General features: G+C 42.2%; 1 protein-coding gene across 4 annotated transcripts in view; it reads right to left on the bottom strand.

The window, feature by feature from the left end:
- Window positions 1-22782, bottom strand: part of WDFY3 (WD repeat and FYVE domain containing 3) — a 187035-nt gene that overhangs the window by 147128 nt on the left and 17125 nt on the right. The gene's annotated exons all lie outside the window — the stretch shown is intronic.

Below are 22782 nucleotides of genomic sequence, written 5' to 3'. Positions count from 1 at the left end.
AGCTCACTTCAGCATGACTCCACAAATCCATCACGATGAGATTCTCCAGCTAACCCAAGGCAGGTGGCAGAGGCAGCAAAACCAGCACTATTCACTGTTGGACCTAACAAACAACTAAGTACCTCAGTGAAATGCTGCACCTCGGTTAATTAGCCATGAGATGGCAGACCATTATTTTACCTCTCATTCCCAGTAAGACCCATCCAGCACTAGTAGTAGTTCAGGTGTTCCTACACTACGGTGCACTACGCAGTACAGACATACCTAAAGTAACTGGGTAAGCTTTATAATACAATTCACATTGTTTATTGTTTTATTATTTTGTATATTAAAAGGAGCAGGGAAGATTTTGGGGGGGTGGAATCGACACAGGTCAAAAAAAGCAGCATAGTATCAGGTACCTTAGAAAGGCTTTGAGAGAGAGATGGCACTAACATGACAAACTTGCTCAGAGAAATGTTGCAGCGCTTAATAATAGTAAAACATTTTCTTACAATGTTGTTGCATGCACTAAATACTTAAGTAATGCACCGGCAAGTGCAAGAGTTCAGCATTAACAGCTAAAGCAAGAAGCTGTCTTCTAACTCCATCCTCCATGACCATAAAAATCCTCCACTACTCCTGGGACAGTGAAGTGAAGTCAGTTAACAAAGTACGCCATTTGAGACTCTCAGGAGGTTTTAAACTATGTTTATTTTGTTGTAAGACTAAGGGCCCTTGCTTGTTGAGTGAAGCCTGCTTTTAGAAAGAATACTGCTATTTTAATCTAGGAAATTGGTAAAGGCATCTGAGCAGCAAACTAGAAAAATATACCAACGCCCCCCAGTACACAGGACAACAGGCTAGCGAGTTTGATTTCTAGAGGGATCCCTCCACACAGGCACTTCATGTGCTCACCCCACTAGCATTCTCAACAGCATCTTTGCTACTTCAACCCACCTACCTCTCCCACCCACAGGCCACACAGCATCCGCTTACAATTATTTTCTCAGGAGATTAGCTCCAGCGACCTACCTGCTGTGGTCACCCTAACTAAAATAATCTAGATAGACCAGCAGATATCCTAGAATCCAGCCTCATGTGTTGCTGCATCCATGCCCATGACGCATATCATATGCGGTATCTTAGATGCTGCTTTGCCAGGGTGAAAGTCCAGGTTCATACCTGGCCTGGGTGACATACCGCAGGCCCATGCTGCCACGCAGAATCATCAAGCCCAGGGAACCACCCTACAGTATCCTCGCCTTATTCAACACGACGTGCCCATGGAAAGCCTTCATCCTCCACTTCTACCCATCTTGTGTCCCCTCACTTCCATCTCATCATCATGCAACTGTTCGTGGGGAAAAATAATGAGTCAGCAGCCAGTACCAAATACTCTGTGTGCACAGCACTTGAAACAGTAGAAACTGGACCGCGAAACTCAGAAATGCAAGAAGTAGGGTAAGCACTTTTATTTTTACCTCTATAGAAGCAAGTAAATATTTAAACTAAGAGGATAAACAAATGGCCCTTTTGTGATAGGAACAGTTACTGGGACTAGCTTGGCAGAAAACCTCAACACAAATAGGGAATTGTAGTTTCTGCTACCTTCAACTGCATTTCACTCTATTAAGAATTTTATTATATCACCAACAACCTCTCAGGTTCAAAACAATAGATTTTTATTTTTAAATACAGACAATGGAAGTCTCAGGTACGGGTTCCAAATCAGAGCAGACCGCAATTAAGCCAAACTTAATTAACACTTACTATATTTGCAAAGCTCAAATGACCAGTTACACTGCAAGTACTCAAACCCCACAAGCTTACTTGAGCAGAAATCAAAGGGTACTATCAGTGTCTTCTCCCGCCAAAATTGTAAAAAATACCACGAGGAAGTGAAACCCTGAAGACAGCTTGCAACCTTCTTTCATATGCTTTCTTTACTTGGTCTAACAGAAACTAGGTACAGTAACAAGAATGAACATTGTGGGAGCACCAAGGAATCATACCTCCAACCTGGTCTTTTGGGACCTGAACTGCCTAGTTTATCTATATTCCCACAGTACACCTGGAATGCCTTGTCTCTAAGTCTTGACTCCCTCACATTTACCCTACTTCGGTATTTTAAGTTTGTTAGGGTCATAATGGCTTGAGAAATACTTCATCAAAAGCATCTGCACAAAATGAGTTGTTTTGACTCGCAGTCTCAAAACCAATTAACACGGGGTGGGGCAGGAGGTGCTGTTTAAACATAGTTAACAAGAACTAAAGCCTTCCTTGGTGCCAAAACCAAACCACTCCTACTCTACTTACATCAACCAATCTTTAGTATTGCCCAAGCTTAAATTCTCCCTGTGGTTATCAGCTGAGTTACCAAAAGTGGCTGCAAAGCCAATAGCACACCCCTTTTATACTATAGCAATGAGAAAAAGGAAGACGTTTTCAACCTTGAATATCCTGGAAGACTGACATCCTCTAAAGAAATATAACTAAACTAAGTAACAAAAAAGCTTAGTTTTGAACCCATTGGTCACAAACAGCAAAACTCTGGAAGCACCCAAGACAGTTCAAGCAACACCAGTCTCATGCAACCCCCAGCCCACTGAAGGCTCAGAAGCATCCCAAGCAGAAATGGCAGCTAGCGTATGTCCTCCAACTATGCTACACTTGGACAAAACCCCTGCTGCAAGTTCTGAGAAAGGACAACCCTTTCTGGTCAGTGCCAAGGGGGTGGCATAGCTTGGTTACCTCCCACTTAAATCGAGTCTCTGCTGTAAAGGAGAAATGCCTCTAGGAAATATACTGGTATGTTAAACACTGAAAATAAACCCCTTTCTCTTCGTGCCTGAGGAAAGGATCTATGTTTTCCAAACAATCAATACACAAAATTTACCTTTCCTAGAAGACTTCTTGGGCCATCCACCCTCTCTCCATCTGACCTAGGTTCCTGATCCTCCACAGGGACAATGGACCTCCTGGTGGCACACAGGCACATAAGGGACTCCATGGCTGCACTGCTTACATGCTTCCTTACCCATCTCTGTCCACTGAAAGGCTGCAGAAAGGGCAGACTGCACCTTTCCAGACATGCAGTGAGAAGACATGTGGCACCTTGCTCTCTGGCTAATGGCTTTCCCATCTGCAAATACCACACTATCCAGAGGCTGCTGAAACCCATAATGGAAGAGAAGCATAGCAAAGAACCAAAGTACCCATTTTGTATTAGCTGTCTTCTCATGACCATTCCAGAAGCATATCAAGTGGCAATTACCTCATGAAAAAGTAAAAGACAAGTAACAAACATAACAAAGAGTTGCCGTGTTTCCACTTGCTGTGCAAAACAAATACCTTCACAATTTCTCATCCACCAGAATACATCTGCACTGATGTACAAGTGTCATGTACAGCGTGTGATTCAGCAGACGCCAGCACAACTGAGAAGCCACGCTGCCGGCTCCCAGCATTGAGTCACTTCATTTTCATGACCCACCACTGAACTCTGGCAGCAGCCACATCTATTATTTTCCAGAAATCAAGTGTCATTCAGAAAACAAGTTTCAGTCACCAAAAACACCCCCACCCATGGCTTACATAAAGCTCCCTGCTGCACTGAAGGGCCTCCTTTGGTTCAGAGTTAGAACATGTCATTTGCAACTATTTTTTCAAAACATAGTATTAGGGTGGCCAGCTTGAGCATGACCAATAAAAACCTAACTGACACTTCACAGCTGTTACCATCAAGTTTAACAGACATTTTCTTTTTCAGACAAGTCCCAGTCTACAGGCATGTATTGGTTTTGTGTGGCAAGGTTTTGGTAGGGGGGGGGAGTTACAGGGGTGGCTTCTGTAAGAAGCTGCTGGAAGCTTCCCCTGTGTTTGAGACAGCCAATACGAGCCGGCTCCAAGACAGACCCGCCGCCGGCCAAGGCCGAGCCAATCAGCAATAGTGGTAACGCCTCTGTGATAACATTTTTAAGAAGGGAAAAAAAGTTGGGACAGATGGAAAATGGCAGCCAGAGAGAGGAGTGAGAACATGTAAGAGAAACATCCCTGCAGACACCAAGGTCAGTGAAGAAGGAGGGGGAGGAGCAGAGATTCCCCTGCGGCCCGTGGTGAAGACCATGGTGAGGCAGGCTGTCCCCCTGCAGTCCATGGAGGTCCACGGTGGAGCAGATATCCACCTGCAGCCCATGGAGGACCCCACGCCGGAGCAGGTGGGTTCCCGAAGGAGGCTGTGACCCCGTGGGAACCCCGTGCTGGAGCAGGCTCCTGGCAGGATCTGTGGAGAGAGGAGCCCACGGAGCAGGTTTTCTGGCAGGACTTGTGACCCCATGGGGGACCCATGGTGGAGCAGTGTGCTCCTGAAGGACTGCACACCGTGGAAAGGACCCATGCTGGAGCAGTTCGTGAAGACCTGCAGCCCGTGGGAAGGACCCACGTTGGAGAAGTTCGTGGAGGACTGTCTCCTGTGGGAGGGACCCCACGCTGGAGCAGGGGAAGAGTGTGATGAGTCCTCCCCCTGAGGAGGATGAAGCGGCAGAAAATAACATGTGATGAACTGACCATAAACCCCATTCCCCGTCCCCCTGTGCCGCTGGGGGGGGGGAGGGGTGGTAGAGAATCCGTGAGTGAAGTTGTGCCCGGGAAGAAGGGAGAGGTGGAGGGAAGGTATTCTGAGATTTGGTTTTATTTCTCATTACCCTACTCTGGTTGATTTGTAATAAAGTGAGTTAATTTTCCCCAAGCTGAGTCTGTTTTGCCCGTGACAGTAATTGGTCAGCGATCTCTCCTGTCCTTATCTCAGCCCACAAGCTCTTTGTTATATTTTCTCTCCCCTGTCCAGCTGAGGAAGGGGAGTGATAGAACGGCTTTGGTGGGCACCTGGTGTCCTGGAAGAGTTTATTTATGTAGTCTGTATAATTACATAAGATTATAAAAAATATTTTTCCATCAGATAAATAAAAGCTTTTGGTTTTTTTAACTGCATAATACATTGGGTCAATATATATATTACAATAAATGCACTTTTTTATAATAAACATTTTTTTGTTAAGATAAACAATATAGTCAACTGAAATTTGACTACTGCTTATCCAAACATTCTTCTTCAGAATTGCTGCTGATAAGTTTAAATCAATTTCTAATACTATCTATGTATGATCTGAATAATTTCTCTTAGCTGCCATTACTACTTTGACCTTGTTATTTAAGTAATTTGCTTGCTCCAAAATAAAACATTTGTGCTCCTGCATCCCACCAGGTATTCCACCAGGGGTTTTAGTTAGGTGTCTATTTTTATTTTGACTGAGTATCTCAGTACTTCTAGGCACTGTTTCTACAGTTTAACAAATGAAATAGAATTTGATTGCTACCCTCACCAGCCATCCCACAAAAAGTGCTGAATAACAAATCTCAGCAATGACAAATCAATTGGTTCCTGCAAAGAAGCAAACTGATGAAGTAACACCATAAAAATCTGCTTTTTTGTACATCTCATTTCTGAAAAAGAAATACAAATGCTATGCAGACTTCCAACTCAGCTGCATTCCCCTCATTTAAGATATTTTGCAAGTATTCCCCTGTGGATAAACTATGTTTATCAAGTTTACACATACCATACTGGTGCCACAGAATATTAAAAAAATGAAAGCCCTAAAACAGCATCAGGTTTCTTCTGTGCTACACACCACAGGTATTCAACAGAAACCTATTCAGACTTAACCAGCCATTTTCCTACCTGTTTCCATGTTTTGCAAAGTTACAAAACTCACTTACATGTTATATCGGAGAGAAGTCAAGGAAGACATTACACACAAAGAAAACGCACATCAGTGGGAGCTGAACAAGGCATTGATGTTGAAGCCCAAAACAGTTGTTGCTAGGAATTACAGTAATTGAGTGCTAGCACTTATTCCATGTTTGACAGAGATAAAATCCTGCTTCTAACTGAAAGAAATCAAAGGGATTATAAACATTACGTGACCCAAGTCCAATTTCTGCCTTTTCTAAGTAGAGATGTGTGCTTAGCACACATTCTCTAGATCACTGGTGCACTTCCAGATGCACTACAAGGGACATGAAGACAAAGCCCATCTTTAGCCAGTTGAGGCAAGAGATCAGGACCATATACCAGCAAGAGCTGATATCTGAATTCACACTATTTCTGCTGTACATAGAATGTGAGAAAAGAAATACAAATTTAGGCAATACCTAAAGGAGGGGAAAAAAGGGGGATGGAGAAAGAAGGGCATGGGGAAAGGGGGAGGGGGTAAAAAGGAAGATATCCAACTCTGTGAGACAACGTGCCATGTCCCATGCCAACCCTCAAAACATAGACACCTTCACACTCAACAGGAAAGGGGAAGACCCTCACAAAAGGGGTCATAATGACAGATCATTACAGCTACCTTACTAGATACTAGATACTTAGTAGAGCTATAAGCAATCAAACTACAGAACCCTTGACAGATGATATCTCGAGCACCATGCACTCCCATGCCTTTCAGACAATAGTCCCTTCTTACTCTGAAAGATTCTAGTCTTTAATGGGTTGCATTTCAGCCAGATTCTTCTCAACATAGCAAAGCACTGAGAAGATATATATGCAAAGTGCCAACCAGGTACAATAAAAGGAGACATCACTCTAGAGAAACTGCTCGAGCTGCAGCTGCATTCACATCTCCTCCAGAAGCATCCTATACACAGAGAGGCAGAATACCAGAAAAGAACTTCAACAATTTGGCACTGGGTAGAATTTAAAAGCAAGGAAAGTTTAACACCAACAACTCAAGATTTTTTAAAGCAAGACAATGAAAGTCAAGGAAATAAATCTAGTCTCATTTACTGCAGGCAAACTCTGTTGGAGAGCCGAAGTCTTGCTTCAGTGTTGCCACAGTCATTTGGAAGAGTCAGGAAGACTCAACGCAACCCCCGATTTCTATGCCACTGAAAAGTAGTGCTTCATAAACTGTGCATTTATGTTAAGTCAAGGCCAAAATTAGACTGAAAAAGGAACAAGAAAATTATCCTACACACCTGATGTTACTTCACTCTTTAATTACTTCCTAATTAAATTTGCATGTGTCATGGTTTAACCCCAGCTGGCAACTAAGCACCACACAGCCTCTCACTCACTTCCCCCTCCACCCAGTGGAATGGGGGAGAAAATTGGAAAAAAAGTAAAACTCATGGGTTGAGATAAAGACCATTTAATAGGCCAGAAAGGAAGAAAATAATGATGATGATGATGATAATAATAATAATAATGGTGATAATAATAAATAACAATAACAATAATAATAATAATAAAAGAATTAGAATATACAAAACAAGTGATGCACAATGCAATTGCTGACTGATGCCCAGTTAGTTCCTGAGCAGCGATCCACCTCCCTCCTCAGCCAACTCCCCCCAGTTTATATACTGGACATGACATCACATGGTACGGATTATCCCTTTGGCCAGTTTGGGTCAGCTGTCCTGGCTGTGTCCCCTCCCAACTTCTTGTGCCCCTCCAGCCTTCTTGCTGGCTGGGCATGAGAAGCTGAAAAGTCCTTGACTTAGTCTAAACACTACTTAACACACTGATGTTTTCAGTTGTTGCTATCAACATTCTTCTCATACTGAACCCAAAACATAGCACTATACTAGCTACTAGAAAGAAAATTAACTCTATCCCAGCCAAAACCAGGACAACATAATAGTAGATATTATCAAAGCATAAGTTGATGCTCCAAATGGAACTAATGTTAATTCCCCCTCCAAATGAACCATCAAACCCATGTACATTTAAATAGGTTAGTAAAATTTATTTCAAGTTGTCTTCAGAATATTCTCATCTACTGTACTCAATCCTCAATTTACAAAAGTCTTTGCCAAGGATGCATTAATCCACTATCACCCATAAACAGTGTTCTGCTCTCCACTGCAAAGAAATGTGCTTCTTGTAGAAATAAATCACTATCTGTCAGCATTAATCTCAAGATGCTCCCTACACAGATATGCTGAACTGACTTGCAGGTTACCTGTGACATAAAATTTTATTAATTGCTTGATAAGAAGCATTATCTTTTTACATAGAGGTTTTCCAATTAAGTAATTGGGTCTTAATGTTACAGCACTATGATTGCTATCATAGAAATACTGGACATTGTTTACATGTAAGTACAGAATGATATAGGCTGGAAGGCGTTTATGAAGGTCACGTGGCCTAACCTTTGCTCAGCACAGGGTCAGCTTAGATCAGGTTGCTCAGAGGTCTGGGTGAGTTCTGAGCATCTCCAAGGGTGGAAATCTCATTAACTCTTTGAGAAACCAACACCAACACCAGTTCTTGACTACCTTCATGGTGTAAGTTTCTATCCTAGTTGTAATTTACCTTGTTGCTGCTTACTTACATCCAGTGCCTCTCATCTCTGTGCATCTCCAAGAGCATAAGGATAGTCAAGCTTTCTACAGTGGTCATCTCTTCTAAAATAAAGATTAGTCACCATGTACCTACTTTGTAAGTTGACCAAATATCAAAAGACAGGGCCCTTAATCAGATCAGTCAAATACACATTCAAATAGTGAGTCTGTATTGTTTATACAAGCTATTATTTTATTTATGAAAGAATAAAACAAACCTTCGTGAACACACATAATATTTTGCTTCATCAAATTGGAAACAAAAACTAGAAAAATAGAGAGGGGTTCTCTGTTTATTTCAGAAAGCTAGTCCTTTAGCTCTCCACAGGAATGAATAAAACCCTCTAGATACAAACCCTGATTATCTAAATCACTGGTATCTAAAATTCTGAAATCCAAAGGTCAGATACCTCCCTGGAGGACAGATGCTCTGGCACTCCTAGTGAACAGATCAGCTGCCTTGATAATATTTGGAGGCTTACAACACAATTTTAAGTACTATGTTCAATTGCCTCGGTGGTGGGGGATGGTTATTTTTTTCTTTTACAGAGAAGTGCGTAAGTTGTTCCTAATAATACACTCAAAAGTAAATAAAGATTTTTTCCCTCTCAATTAGTGTCTACATGCTAGCTTGCTCAATATAGCTACACCCACTGATGTTATATTGCATAATGTAATCAATATATCACTATGCTATCCCTGTCATTAATTCCAAGCTCATATTCATTTTTATTTAATTAATCACAAAGTTACAATTTCCTAACAAGGACTGAAGGCTGACCTATATTAAAAGGTGCCACAGGCTACTGGCAAACCAAAGACAAAGCCAGTCTTTTCACAGCACTGCATGGTGGGAGGACAAGAGACAACAGGCATAAATTGATACAAGAGATATTCAGACTGCATATAAAAAGAAGCTTTTTTTCCCCCACTGAGGACACAGAGGCACTGGAATGGGGCCCAGAGAGGCTGTGTTGTCTCCAGCCTTAGAGGTTTTCAAGACACATAGAATCATAGAATCATTTAGGTTGGAAAAGACCTTTCAGATCATCGAGTCCAACCATCAACCATGCCCACTAAACCATGTCCTGAAGTACCCCGTCTACTCGCTTTTTGAATACCTCCAGGGATGGTGACTCAACCACTTCCCTGGGCAGCCTATTCCAATACCCGACAACCCTCTCAGTAAAAAAAATTTTCCTAATATCTAACCTAAATCTCCCTTGCCGCAACTTGAGGCCATTTCCTCTCGTCCTATCTCCAGCCACCTGACAGAAGAGACCAGCACCCACCTTGCTACAACCCCCTTTCAGGTAGTTGTAGAGAGCTATAAGGTCTCCCCTCAGCCTCCTTCTCTCCAGGCTAAACAGCCCCAGCTCCCTCAGCTGCTCCTCATAAGACTTGTGCTCCAGGCTCACCAACTTGGTTGCCCTTCTCTGGACACGCTCCAGCACCTCAATGTCTTTCCTGTAGCGAGGGGCCCAAAACTGAACACAGTACTCGAGGTGCGGCCTCACCAGTGCCAAATACAGGGGAACAATCACCTCCCTGCTCCTGCTGGCCACACTATTTCTGATACAGGCCAGGATGCCATTGGCCACCTTGGCCACCTGGGCACACTGCTGGCTTATGTTCAGCCAGCTGTCAACCAGCACCTCCAGGTCTTTTTCTGCCAGGCAGCTTTCCAGCCACTCTTCCCCAAGCCTGTAGCGCTGCATGGGGTTGTTGTGACCCAAGTGCAGGACCTGGCACTTGGCCTTGTTGAACTTCATACGATTCGCCTCAGCCCATCAATCCAGCCTGTCCAGATATCTCTGTAGAGCCTTCCTACCCTCAAGCAGATCAACCCTGCCTCCCAACTTGGTGTCATCTGCAAACTTACTGAGGGTGCACTCAATTCCCTCATCCAAATCACTGATAAAGATATTAAACAGAACTGGCCCCAACACCAAGCCCTGGGGAACACCACTTGTGACCCGTCGCCAACGGATTTCACCCCATTCACCACAACACTCTGGGCTCGTCCATCCAGCCAGTTTTTCACACAGCAAAAAGTACACTTGTCCAAGCCATGAGATGCCAGCTTCTCAAGGAGTATGCCATGAGAGACAGTGTCAAAGGCCTTGCTGAAGTCAAGGTAGATAACATCCACAGCCTTTCCCTCATCCACTAGGCGGGTCACCTGGTCACAGAAGGAGATCGGGTTGGTCAAGCAGGACCTGCCCTTCGTAAACCCATGCTGACTGGACCCGATCCCCTGCTTATCCTGGACTTGCCATGTGAGTGCTCTCAAGACAAACCATTCCATAATCTTCCCCAGTACCGAGGTCAGGCTGACAGGCCCGTAGTTCCCCGGATCCTCCCTCTGACCCTTCTTGTAAATGGGAGTCACATTAGCAAGCCTCCAGTCCTCTGGGACCTCCCCCATTGACCAGGATCACTGATAGATGATAGAGAGTGGCTTGGCAAGGACCTCTGCCAGTTCCCTCAGTACTCTTGGATGGATTCCATCAGGTCCTATAGATTTGTGAGTGTCCAGATGGCATAGTAGGTCACTAACTACTTCCTCCTGGATTAAGGGGGGTATGTTCTGCTCTTCATCCTTACCCTCCGGCTCAGGGGGTGGAGTACCCTGAGGATAACTGGTCTCCCTATTAAAGACTGAGGCAAAGGCGGCATTAAGTACCTCGGCCTTTTCCTCATCTCTGGTGGCTATGTTCCCTTCTGTATCCATTAAAGGATAGATATTCTCCTTGGGATTCTTTTACTGTTAACATATTTGTAAAAACATTTTTTGTTGTCCCTTACAATAGTGGCCAGATTTAGTTCTAGCTGAGCTTTTGCCTTTCTAATTTTCTCTCTGTATGATCTAACAAGATCCTTGTACTCCTCTCAAGTTGCCTGCCCTTTCTTCCAGAGATGATAAACTCTCCTTTTTTTCTTGACTTCTAGCTAAAGCTCCCCGTTCAGCCAGGCTGGTTGTTTTCCTTGGCAGTTCGACTTGCAGCACGTGGGAATAGCCTGGTCCTGAGCCATTTAGATTTCCTTCTTAAAGAATGTCCATCCTTCCTGGACCCCTTTGCCCTTCAGGACCGTCTCCCAAGGGACTCTCTCAACCAGTGCCTCAAAGAGGCCAAAGTTTGCCCTCCGGAAGTCCATAGCGGTGGTTTTGCTGACCACCTTCCTTGCCTCACCAAGAATTGAAAATTCTATCATTTCATGGTCGCTAAGCCCAAGACAGCCTCCGACCATCACACCTCCCACCAGTCCTTCCCTGTTCGTAAACAATAGATCTAGCAAGGCTCCTCCCCTGGTTGGCTCACCCACCAGCTGTGTCAGGAAGTTATCTTCCACACACTCTAGGAACCTCCTAGATTGTTTACTCACTGCTGTGTTGTATTTCCAGCAGATGTCTGGAACACTAAAGTCCCCCACGAGGACAAGGGCTCACGATTCTGAGACTACTGTCAGCCGCTTGTAGAATGATTCATCCGTCTCTTCAACCTGGTCCGGTGGTCTATAACAGACTCCCAGCACAGTATCTGCCTTATTGGCTTTCCCTCTCATCCTCACCCATAAGCACTCTACCTTGTCATCAGAATCGTGTAGCTCTGTACAGTCAAAACATTCCCTAACATAGATAGCCACCCCACCACCTCTTCTACCTTGCCTATCCCTTCTGACATGACAGGATCAAGCCCAGTGCAACTTGGTCCCATCTCACAGCTGGTCTGGCTGTGAGCAGGAGGTTGGACTACAGGCCTGCCAAGGTTTCTTCCAACCTGAGAGATCTTGAGAGGTTCTTTTCCCCACTGTAACATATATAGTGAGTCTTAATCCCAGCGTCCCTTTCTAACATTTAAGGTGCAAAGTCAGTTGACTTACTGCTCCGCTTTCCCAAATCTCTCAACTGTATGGATTCTTTTAATTCTGATAACAGCCTTCAGCTTCCTGCCTATTCTGCCACTTTACAACAGGGAAGGTAACCTTTTTACCAGTGGACATAATTTTCTCTCCGGGCCTCTGCTTGGGGGCCAGAATAACAGTCATTAAGTCTGCAGTAAATGAAAAGCAGGAGGAAAAGAACAGAGAGCAGACATACTATAGGACATGTTGGGTAGAGGACAGGCCGTCCCAAGCATACAGACCTCCTGACTAGCAGAATCTTTTGTATTTGACTCGCATCCAGCCCTAGAAGATCCAAGCAGGTTCCTCAAGAGCCATTCCAGCTGCCATGTCCTGCAGGATATAAGTCCTGTGACAAGTTTTTCTCCAGCATCCCCAGCGTGGGGGCAACATTTTGACCTGTGCTAACAACCCTTCTTTAACAAGGTTCACAGAGAATCATGGCATGACAACATTTCAGTGGTCCTACCTGGAGTCAAGTCAAGTCCAGGGTACTGCTCAAAAGCAGCTGCCCTGGTGTCCTGGTTTCAGCTGGGATAGAGTTAATTGTCTTCCTAGTAGCTGGTGTAGTGCTATGTTTCTGAGTTAGGTATGAGAAGAATGTTGATAACACTGATGTTTTCAGTTGTTGCTAAGTAATGTTTAGTCTAAAGTCAAGGCTTTTTCAGCTTCTCATGCCCAGCCAACAAGAAGGCTGGAGGGGCACAAGAAGTTGGGAGGGGACACAGCCCGGACAACTGACCCAAAGTGGCCAACGGGGTATTCCATATCATGGGACATCACATCTAGTATATAAACTGGGGGGAGGGGGTGGGGGGATCACCGCTCAGGACCTAGCTGGGCATCAATCGGCAGGTGGTGAGCAATTGCATTGTGCATCATTTGTATATTCCAAACCTTTTATTATTACTATTGTCATTTTATTAGTATCATCACTGTTAGTTTCTTCTTTTCTGTCCTATTAAACCATTCTTATCTCAGCCCACGAGTTTTACTTCTTTTTCCGATTTTCTCCCCCATCCCACTGGGGGTCTGGGGGGGGAAGTGAGTGAGTGGCTGTGTGGTGCTTAGTTGCTGGCTGGGGTTAAACCACGACACCTGGTGAGCTACCTTTGACCTATTTGCGTGGTGATGTACTTCAGGTAATGTTTTCGTAAGGACAAGAGCTGACCTTGCATCAAGTTAGCTCTTGCATCTGTGAATCTGTGGGTTTTGTCCATCTGTGACATGGAGAAATCGCCCCCAAAATAATGGAGAGGTAGCTGTGCTTCCTGGCCAGGACCTCTAGCCTACATGCATCTCCTCAACAGTGTCCTCACCCAAAAGCCTGGAACAAGGCTTCACAACATGCGCAGCACCAAGCCGCTTGCTCAGTGCGTGTTGACTGAAAAGAAAATCAGGGCAGCAGGCAAAGAGGAAGCAGGCAGCCAGGTAACTGGCCAGCCAGGCTGCACACATTTCCCACCAGTCCTTCTGCCCTGGGCTAAGCACACTGGTTTTAGGCTGCATGCTGCACAGCTGGTGGCCAGGTATTCCCAGGGATCAGAAGAAACAAATTTGCAGAGGTTTCATTTCCGGGTTTCTAGCTAGCTATTTCTGTTCTACAAGAACTCTTTTCTGGTCAGAGACCTTGGACTCGAAGCCTTGAAGCACATGTATTCCAAGAAATTGTTCCCTCTCTGCTAAATTAAATGTTACTGTTCTCAGAAGGTCTCTGGGTCACATTTCTTTTTGCTAGAGAATTTTGCCAGCTCAGACAGAGTTAAGGCAATAAGCAGGCTGACCACCAAAAGTACACATCAGTATATATTTAAACGTTTATGAATATCCTAAAGATTCTGTTCAACATTGCAACTGAACAAGATGAAGGTGATGATATACATAAATCCTAATAATAAAGGTTTACTTATTTATTCTATCACACGCTACAGCAGGAATCTTCAGCTCCCAGAGTCTGTTTCCAAAGCACATGTACAGCTATAAAACATTCCTGTAGCTGTTGTGGTGCTAGCTATCTCATTGCAATTTGCCATCTTTCACCTCTCAGAAGAGTGCTGCAAAATTCCAATTCTCATCTTGCAAAAGAGTCTTTTTACTCAGGTCCTTGAACTCCCATCTGTAACCAGTCATTTGTACTGAGTTTGCAAGGCTACCATATACTAGGACAGCTTTCTCCAAGTCCAAGTCATTTCTAACTTAACTGAGGTAACAAGCCATGTTAGAAAAGGAACATTAAGACAACAATTTCCATAAGTGTCTATTTTACTGCACAGTTTACCAGTTTCTGATGATAAAGGAGATGATGCCTTATTCCAATAGCTACCTGGAAACAAAGAAATCCACTGAACTACTACCACCATCCTGATAGGAGAGAGACCTTCTGAATATCGTCCAGGATTATTTACCATGTTCCTGGGAGAGCTTGTTCTGCAGACTGCCTGCAAAGTCTTCGCAGCTTTGGGTTCTGCCTTTTTGGCAGCTGCCAGGGATCTCACTTTGAATCAAACTCTTCCTGTCTTGACTGGCTTAATACAATTGTTAGAAATAAAATTTTTAAAAATCCCAACAAACACCAACAAACTAAAACAATACTGAATATGCCAGTAACTGTTTCAGCCTGCAGTGTGAAATCAAAGAGCGTCCAAAGTAAAAAGTAATCTTTTAATTTAGTGACCCCCAAGTTGAAGAGAAGATTAGCTCCCACAGCCATTTGTGGGGGTCAGACGTCCCCATGTGGCTCATCACTGGCACTTAATATACTAAGTGAATTGATTTTTCCTTTTTCTTGAACCAAAGAGAAACTAAGGTACTGCAGATCAAGTCCTAAAAAGAAATAAAAGAAGTGTCTAAATGGAGTCACTGTTAAAGTAATCTGCAAAAATTATGAGCAGGTACTTCTTTCTCCTATTCCAGGAAGTAGCACTCAGCACTTGAAACACGCTAGTCTGTTTCTCAAAAGGACTTGACTTTACAACTGGGAGAGCTCAACAGAACACTCAGTTCACGGGCTTTAATTTGTTCAAGCATCATAGCTAAATTTTCATTGTGTGCGTATTTAAAATATTTCCACACAATGGATCTCATGCTGTTAAATTCACATTCAAAATTCAAACCAACGTTCCTCTAGTGTCTCCTCAGACAATCCCTTCATTTGTCAGTTCATTCATTGCTTTTTCCTTTCCTTTAGTCTGAGATGTTAGATCCAAGAGAGGGATCACAGGCCAAAGATATCTCATAATACACACTCCTAATGATTATTAATCAGATTCAGACCACTAAATAATACCCATTTTAATCCTCCAATTAACAGTGTAAGTTGATGTATTCCCTGGCAATCCTAAGAAGTTGAAAGCGGAAGAATGCAGATAACAGATTTAGTTTTCAATGTTTTCTTTCTGTCCAAGCATGTATTCCACACAAAGAGAACTTGTCATGCCAAGACTTCAGACACGAAGTCTTTACACAAAAAACCACAAATGAATTAAAGCCTTCCCTTCAAAGCACAAGATCTGTAAAAAGACTCAGTAGGAAGAAAGTTTCAGATCCAGACCATTTCAAATGGGTAAGTTTTAACACAGGAAAAAAAAATATTAAAAGACACTGAATGACTTAAGGAAATGTCACTTGCCAACATGAAATTGCAATGTCTCTTCAGTCATCCAGTAATCTCAGTATTTGAGTGGTCTGTATGATCAACCATGAGAAATATCTTAAGAGAAAAGTATCAATAGATCATAATTTTAACTCATTTTCCACAGTTATCCAGTTCTCCCTGTTACCATGGGAGAATCATATATTTATTAGTAAATATTTCTAACAGATTTGTAGTTATTGAGTTTGCATATGCATGAATTTTAAGTTTCTGTCTGAACTTGTGTTGTGGTTTGGGTGGGTTTTTTTTTTTGGGGGGGGGGTGGTGTTTGGTTTGGGTTTTTTGCTGATGGAGGGAGAGGGGACAACATTTAGGTAGAGGAATATAGCAACTACTTGATGATACAGCTTAATTCTTCCTTCCCCTTAACACACTCTTACTCAACTTGCCCCAAATATGATTCGAAGAATCTCTTCTTCTTCTGCCTGTAAGCCACAAACAATATCATTCTTTTACAATTTCTTCCTCTACTATCTATCTGGAGTATTTACCAAATGAAAAAAATCCTACTACTCTTATACTAAATGCAATCTTAGTTGGTCACAATTATTTTTCCTATTGCAAAGTTAAAACTACTCAAAAATTCTGCACTAGAAATATCAGAGTAAATCAGAAAAAACATGATTCCAGCTAAAATTATTTGTGCCATAACCAAAGTGTACAAAAAATATGTCCATAATGAAAAAAACTAACAAAACCAACCCAATACCATAAAATTTCATTACCATTCTAGTACATAAGAAACAAGCAAACATGAAGTAAAAAGAAAGCTAAAAACTGGTGAGGTATAAAAGCTGTATGCAAACACTATTTAAAAAACTGTTGTTTATTTCTGTTCAGATTTATTTTTCAGGAAAAAAAGAAGTGTCCTTACCTTACAGTTAGTTTGAAAAATATCATTAAAGACACCAGCTAATCAATTTGATGACTGTAGATTCCTACCAATTCTGTAAGGAAATGTCACGTCTGGCTTGCTGCCCACATCATTAAATAATCATAATAAACAAAAGTTTGTACAGTTGTTATTTTGAAGGAATCAGGCTTTCCACAACACAGTCAGAAGTATTTAGGTTTGCTATGATGAAACAAGGAGAACTGCTGAACACTGCAAGGTACCAGAATAATCGCTTAACCAAGATACTAGACCTGTATGCTTTTCAACTTCCAAACACCACAGATTTTCATATTGCAACCCAGGTCTGTCAGGAGATCTCAAGCTGGAATTAAGTTTCTTTAAAGAGACCAATTTTGGCAATAGTATTTTGCCACCTTTGCAATGAAACATCACCACCTTGGTTCCCTTCCTGATCAAGACCTGAAGTGTAAACAGCCTTTAAATAGTGTGATCAAGTACTACTCTTGATTAAAATTCTTCTCAAGTCTCTCCTGACTGGGTAACACAAACTCTCTTTTAAGAGAATTAACATTTCATGGATATGTCTTTAGTAGTTAGTTATGTAGAAAATCCAAACAGCACTTAATGAAAGCCATTACAGACTAATCAAGAAATTCAAGAACATTACTAAACTTGAGCTGCTGTTCATTTCCAGTGTGTTCCTAACACCACCGTAAATTGGTGCCAACCCTTACCTGCAACTTGATAGAAGTACATGTAGAGTTATCATTTTCCATTGCCTTCAACAGAAAATGAACTCTCCAACAACCAAACTCAACAGTGCACTAAGGCTCAAAATGAAAAGGGAGATTTAGGCAACTGCAACTTGGAAGAGAAACCACCAGATTAAAAAAAAGGGGGGGGGGGGGGGGGAGGTTTAAAAAAAAAATTTTTGTCCAAAGCAGCAAAGAAACATCTTCCTCCTAAATTGTTCAATTTCTAAAACATCGAGCTCAAGTGCTGTCTATTTTGGAAACCAGTAGTAAGAAAAAAAGCCTTTTAAGTTACTAATCCATACCAGACCTTGTCAAACACACCACTACAACCAGAGAGTCACATGCTAAGTTATGCATGTATTCACTGAAACTGCTAAAGAGTGGTTAAAACCTTCTTGAGGATCGCAGCACTTAATGCTAGATGAATCAATTGCAAGAACCACATGTACAAAGCAGAGACATGGAAGAAAACAATAAACACTCCAGGAGCACACTGATTCAAATAATCACCTTTTTTCCTGCAGCAGACAGAACAGACATATATTCTTTACAAATCACTCTACTGTATTTTTTTTAAAGAATCACTATTATTTTGGAATTCAAATAAATTCGTGGGCAAATTCCTGAACTAACAGGTTTGTATTTCAAAAAGCATCTGACATACTTCTCAAGTCCAGGTTAAACTGTGTGTATTAACTTCTATTTCACTGTCATTGAAGTGTTTGTTTTGGTACCTGGAAATACTGCATACACAAATCTGACACAAAGACACTTCATGCAGGGTCATAACCTGATGTTTTCCAAAGTGTTTTGAGGCAGGCCTTCTATGACCTTTACAAGTTAGCTAGCAAGTTACAGACTGATTTCCAAATGCCTTCCATTATTTTATAAAAAAAAGAAAAACCAACCCCCGCCCCAAAACCCACACCCATTTCATGGCCAGTGATGACAATTCGCAAAAGCCACAGAAAGGCAGCTTGGAGAAGTTCTGAGGTCACTGAGAACAACTCTGGGATTAGGACCACAGAACACCTCAGCCAAGAATGTCTGAAGAGTGATTTCAAAATTCTCAATTAAGTTATGGGCCTCATACAAGCATTACTTTTGGGAACTCCACATTAGACCAGGGCATCCCCACCACCATGGTGACAAACAGCTAGCCATAACATCTAGCTATTTTCTTGGTTTGGAGATATTTTTCCAGAAAAATCTTTGCAATCCTTCCCTTCTCATCATTACTTTCTGGGCTTTCCCAATATCAGGAGCTCTGATAAAGTACAACCGCATTTGTAGTGCCAGAACTGTGAGGCTGAGGTATGAACTCTAGCAGAGTCTTCACCAACAACAGAAATCTAATAACTCGGTGACAAAAGTGGCTATCAAAAATGGATTGAACATGCATAGCTGGGTGAGGCTATACTTGAGAAACACAGTATCTTCTAAGCCAGAACTCAATGTTCCTGCCATGAGAAGTTGGAGGGGTAGAGATACAAGTAGACAGGACTGAAGTATACACGTTACATATGCAAAATAGAATGTCTTCTGTATGCCTAGTCTATCTAAAACAGATTGAGGTATATTGTCACTGAAGGAAAAGGAATTCCAACAAAAATAGCTCAGACCAAAAGGACCACAATTTCTTAACAAATGACAGCACTTTCACAAATCCTAAGACAACCTGACATCTCCCCAAATACCTGATCCACAGTACAAACACCATGAGCAAGAAAAAGCATCCTTTGCATTCCCTATAACTTGTTTAACATAAGACTTACAAACTAAATAAGGACCTTAAACCCTTATCCCCAATTTATTTCCTGATACAGGACACTAAGCACTAGAACCTATTTATGACTGATACAGATTACATTTGACATGGAAACGCAAGCAGTGTAGCAGATAGTGTGGTATCACAGATCAACTATTATTTCTCATTTATTGGGACTTGTATATGGTGTACTCAGTTCATCTGTAAGCAGAGAACAGCACTGCAGTCAAAGTATACCATTTCTTGTCCCATCACCCAGCACTGTACAGGCAGGTTTCTGAATGTTTATCACAGATCAAAACAGCCTGTCTACAGTTACTTAAGCTCATGGGAAGCCACGTAACCTGAAATGGAAACAGCATGACAAAATTCTGAACTGAAAATGAAGTGTGAATAGGGTAAGATGTACAGCATTTTTACAGTATATCAACCACCTTTATTACACTGCAGTGAGATCACTTGCTGTAAAAGCATGAGATTTACAACTACCTCATTTTATACACAGGAGTACATTTTATATGGTGATCCCTGGGGGCCATAGAGGGAAAATTAAAATTTCTCTCAAGCCTACCCTTTGAAGGAAGAAAGAAGAAAAAAACACCACCACAAAAAAACCAGCTTTTTACATGCTTCTAATCATGAGAACATGAACTCATAACTCTTGACCTTAGCTGCAACAAAGGCCATTTGCAATAACATTTCATTTAGATCCAAGCAAATGCCTTTTCTTATATACCCAATGCTTCTTCTCATGAAAAAATTCATTTCTCTATACATTACATACTTCACATGATATACAAGGGCAGTTTGATTTTGCAGCATACTGAATTGAATAATAAACCCAAATGAGCCACTGTGTCACTGGCATTGGAGAACGAAGGAAACAGCAACACAGGAAAGAAAATAACTTGTTCACAAACTAAGCAGGGGTCACAGGAGGGAAAAAAGAAAAGGAAAAAAAAAAAAGCAGCAACCAGAACACAAGCAGCTGGTGCTTAGGGACTAGGAAAGACTTCAGCTCCACAATAACAGGATCAGTTGCATAATCACTGCTGCCTGAGAAGTTACACAACATCCACCCTTCTCCTCATTAGGAAGACAAATAAGCAACAAAAAAAGTCCTTTTAGCACACAGCAACTAATAAATGAAGGACCACATGTTAAATCCTACTAAAGAGAAGGCCCTCTGTAGTTTCAAACATTACTTTTTAGCTTACTGGAACATAAAACATTAAATTCTATGTTAACCCTTACTAAAAACATCTTATTTCCCCTAAAAGCAACATGTCCTAATGCCAGTGCCAAGCCACAAGAATTTACCACCTGGCTTTTCCAGCCCTGCTCTCAGAAGACATGTTTGCATTGGAGAAAGCTGTCTCTAAGGCTAAGTTGCATGAAACATGACCTCTCCTGTTGCTGCAGAACTTTGTGAATTCTGTGGCTATCACAACATTTGAACCAGAATCATAAACTACCAAAAAATCCCAAACACTAACACACTTGTAATTCTACAGTTGGATATTTTGCAGATACTTACAGCAGAACTGGCAAAATATTCGTAAGAGAAAAGAAGACAAATCAACCTACGAGGAACCACACATCACTGAAGAACGAGCAGGAAAGAGGTTTTCCTGAGTGGTTATGTATTGTGCAGACCTGTACGCTGTGGCATTGCACAAAGAGTGAAAGTGAGGTTTGACTCAAGCGTGAAAGACCGCGAAGATACTGCATGCTGATTAAGAGGCAGCTGAATTTTAGCTTGCCAGTACAGAATCCATAAAGATAATTCTAGCCTAATTATAGCCCTCTCGTTAAGGACTTGGACCAAAAGAACAAAAGTTTTATCTCCTCATCTAAAATTTGCATTTCTCTGTGATTATCTCTTTTCTGCTCTAAGTCTTGGCCATTTGGTTCTTCTTACCTCTGGGTCAGAAGGTTTATATCTTCCCACCACAAACTGGGCTCACAGCCCAATGCTGCTGCATTGCAGAGTCAGCAAAGACATGATGCAGCAATATTGCTGAATTTCTTTTGATGTGGAAGTACATGTCATTCTGCCAAACCCTGAAAGCCATCCAGATAAAACTCAAGAGGACCCATGGCACTTCAGAAAAAATAAAAAAAACATGATAATGATGCTAAGATGGCCATCTTGGCCATTCTATGCCCTGTTGTTATTTTCTAGCTAGTGTCCAGAATATTGCAAAATTCACTGATTATGCAAAGACAGAACCAACATTCACTCTTCTGCTCATCCATACAACTCCAAGCACTACCCACTGTGCTCAGCACGGACCACTTCCAGCAACAATTGCAGGAATCAGCAGCTCCCCTTGAAGAGAAGCAGAAATACCAGGATCTGTATTGCAGTGGAAGCACAGATCAATTTAAGAAAGGGAGACATCTAACATATACTCCCCATAAGCCACCACTCCAGCCTGTCAGCTCCTGGGTAAGTAGACAGACGGAACAGAACCATCTCTAGTCAAGGGAAAGAGAGAAGCTGCTAACCTGAAAGCCTACACAAATGAACATGCTGGACACAACACACATTGATTCTGTATATCCAAGATATTCAAAGACCAGCAATTACAGAAAGGCCCACTCTTCTCTGCTTAACTCACCAGCCCTGAACTTCCCTCAAGAAAATGATACAGATGCAATTGTGCATACTAGCCTCTTGCTGTCACTACACCTGCAGCAGATTGTCTTGACCAGTTGCAATTTCAGAAGCAGTGGCCAGGTCACAGCAGCATTTCGCTAGCAACCACCATTAACAGGAGAGCAGCACAATTCAAACTCCACTTCCCCCCCCCCCCCCCCATATTAGGGATTGCTGCAGATGGCAATAATACAATCCTTAAAGCCCCTTATTGTGAATACGCTACAAAGCCGCATAGCTTTATCTGTAATGTCCAAGCTCTGAATTAAATAAGCCACTTACCTTTCCAAATGCTTCTGCAACAACTCAGAATTTTGATTAATGAGTTGCTCTGCACCAAGTGCCCCTTACACCAACTTCATCAGCAGTCCCCTCACTCCCCTCCTGGCTCTCTGGCAAACGCTGTGAACAATTCTGACATTCAGAACTCAGGCAGGAGTGAGGGGAGCCATTTTACCTGTTCAAAGAATAAAGCAACTCCAGCCCACTCTTCAGACACTACTGTACACTAACCCGAGTGCAACTGGAACAGCTATAGTGGATCAAGAGTGTGATGCCCTTCCTTGTTGAGAAGACAAGATCTGACAATCCCACCTACCCCCTCCATTCTTTTCGGTTTTGGTGCCAAGGAAGGAGAAGGAGAAAAGCCACAAGCATTGAGTGCTCCAGGACTGGATATCATATATCTGCAATATCTGGCACTGTTCATAAATTTACTTACGAGACAGATACCTAAATGCTAAAAACTAAGCAAGTCAGAAAGGTCACAGCTAAGCTTCCAATGCTACTAAC

This window comes from Aquila chrysaetos, chromosome 1 (assembly GCF_900496995.4).
Source record: "Aquila chrysaetos chrysaetos chromosome 1, bAquChr1.4, whole genome shotgun sequence".
NCBI lineage: Eukaryota > Metazoa > Chordata > Aves > Accipitriformes > Accipitridae > Aquila > Aquila chrysaetos.
The sequence above is the reverse complement of the archived record's forward strand: the minus strand, read 5'-3'. Positions and strand labels throughout refer to the sequence as shown.